This window comes from Salvelinus sp. IW2-2015, linkage group LG32 (genome assembly GCF_002910315.2).
Source record: "Salvelinus sp. IW2-2015 linkage group LG32, ASM291031v2, whole genome shotgun sequence".
NCBI lineage: Eukaryota > Metazoa > Chordata > Actinopteri > Salmoniformes > Salmonidae > Salvelinus > Salvelinus sp. IW2-2015.
The window spans coordinates 36,975,283-36,977,759 of NC_036871.1; positions in this window are offsets into that span (position 1 = coordinate 36,975,283).

The following is a 2,477-nucleotide window of genomic DNA, read 5'->3' on the forward strand; positions in this document are numbered from 1 at the left end:
GGCAGACGGCAGTTCAGGCGCCGCTGGGCAAACGGGCAGTTTCAGGCGCCGCTGGGCAGACGGGCAGTTCAGGCGCCGCTGGGCAAGACGGGCAGTTCAGTCGCCGCTGGGCAGACGGCAGACTCTGGCCGGCTGAGGACGCACTGTAGGCCTGGTGCGTGTACCGGAACTGGAGGCACCGGGCTAAGGACACGCACCTTCAGGCTAGTGCGGGGAACAACAACAGGGCACAGCTGACTTCGTGGCGCACTCTAGGCCTGGTGCGTGGTACCGGAACTGGAGGTACGCGGGCTGAGGGCACGCACCTCAGGGCGAGTGCGGGAGAAGGAACAGTGCGTACAGGGCTCTGGAGACGCACAGGAGGCTTGGTGCGTGTGCCGGAACTGGGGCACACTGGGCTGGAGACACGCACCATAGGGAGAGTGCGTGGAGGAGGAACAGGGCTCTCTGGAGATGCACTGGAAGCCTGGTGCGTGGTGTAGGCACTGGTGGTACTTGAGCTGGGGTGGGAAGGGGGCGCCGGATATACCGGACCGTGAAGGAGGACACGTGCTCTTGACCACCGAGCCTCCCCAACCTTACCAGGTTTGAATGGTCCCCGTAGCCCTGCCAGTGCGGCGAGGTGGAATAGCCCGCACTGGGCTATGCAGCGAAACCGGGGACACCACCTGTGAGGCTGGTGCAATGTACGCCGGCCCGAGGAGACCGTACTGGAGACCAGATACGTTGGGCCGGCTTCATGGCACTCGGCTCGATGCCAACCTAGTCCTCCCAGTGCGGCAAGGTGGAAATGCCCGCACTGGGCTAAGCACGCGTACTGGGGACACCGTGCGCTTTACCGCATAACACGGTGTCTGACCAGTACGAACGCTCTCTCACTCCACGGCAAGCCCGGGGAGTTGGCTCAGGTATCCAACCCGGCTTCGCCACACTCCCCTTTAGGCCCCCCCAAGAAATTTTTGGTGAGCCTCTCGGGCTTCCAGCCTCTCTTACGTGCTGCCTCCTCAATCCACCGCTCCTGGGCTGTGGTGCCTCCTTCACCTCCCGAGAGCGGCGATTCTCTCCAACCCCTTCCCAGGGTCCTTTTCCGTCCATGATCTCCCAAGACCATTCCTCCTGTGTCCAGTAGTCCTGTGTACTGGCCGCTGCTGCTCCCCGTTGCTACGCTGCTTGGTCTGGTTTGGTGGGTGGTTCTGTAAAGGTTTTTCTTCCTGGGGTGAAGGAGAGGACCAAAATGCAGCGTAGCCGTGCCAACATGTTTAATTATAAGAACAAGTGAACACTACAAACAACTTACAAAATAACAACGTGCAAAACCGATCAGACGCTATCTGGTGCAGAACACAAACACAGAGACAGGTAACAACCACCCACAACGAACACAGTGAAACAACCTACCTAAATATGACTCTTTAATTAGAGGAACGCAAAACACCTGCCTCTAATTAAGAGCCATACCAGGCAACCCTAAACCAACATAGAAACACACAACATAGAAATGCCCACCCAAAACTCACGCCCTGCCCCATCACAAAACATACAAAACAGAAAACAGGTCAGGAACGTGACAATATGAAAATGAATGTCATCTGTTACAAGCAAGTTATTGACTTCATGGACCTTGTTTCTTAGGCTACATATTGTAATATGGGCTATTTTTTTATTTTATTGCTTGATTGTTTTAATGCTTTACTGGGAAGCTTATCAGAGGTAGACTTACTCATGTTATTTACATTGGAGCTGATAGTGCAGGATTGAGCTGCATAAATTGGTATTCCTACTATGCACACCGCCTCAGTGCTAACAGCGTAACTCGGTTTATAGGCTCATGATTACTGCTTACAATAGCTGTAGGATAAACCAGATGTATTCGGTGCAATTAAGGGTACATAAAAGTAAATGTACCCCTAATGTAATGAAAGGCGCTAATGGTAAATGAATGTAGCGGAAATCGGTGGAATGGTATCAAATAATCAAACAACATGGTTTCCTGGTGTTTGATGTCATTTCCATTTGCTCCGTTCCGGCAATTATTATGAGCCGTTCTCCCCCTCCGCAGCCTCCACTCTCTCTGTGTATCCAGGGCCCTCTCTCTCTCTCTCCTCTCTTGGTGTGGTCTCTGTCAACTCTGTGATGCATAGTTGTCTGGGAGTTGTGCTGCTGTTCGCATCGCTTTGGCTCGCATCAGCTCCTGGCCACAGATAAAAGGAATAGGTCTCCTCTCCTGAACAATGTGTGTGTGTGTTGTGTGTGTGTGTGTGTGTGGGTGTGTGTGTGTGTGTGTGTGTGTGTGTGTGTGTGTGTGTGTTGTTGTGTGTGTGTGTGTGTGTGTGTGTGTGTGTGGTGTGTGGTGTGTGGTGCGCATGGAAAGGCTCGGGGAGCCGATCGACATCTATCCGCTCTCTCTCCCTCCCTCCCCTCCCCTCCCTCCTCCCTCCTCCTCCCTCCCTCCCTGCCTCGCATCCCTCACTGGCGGC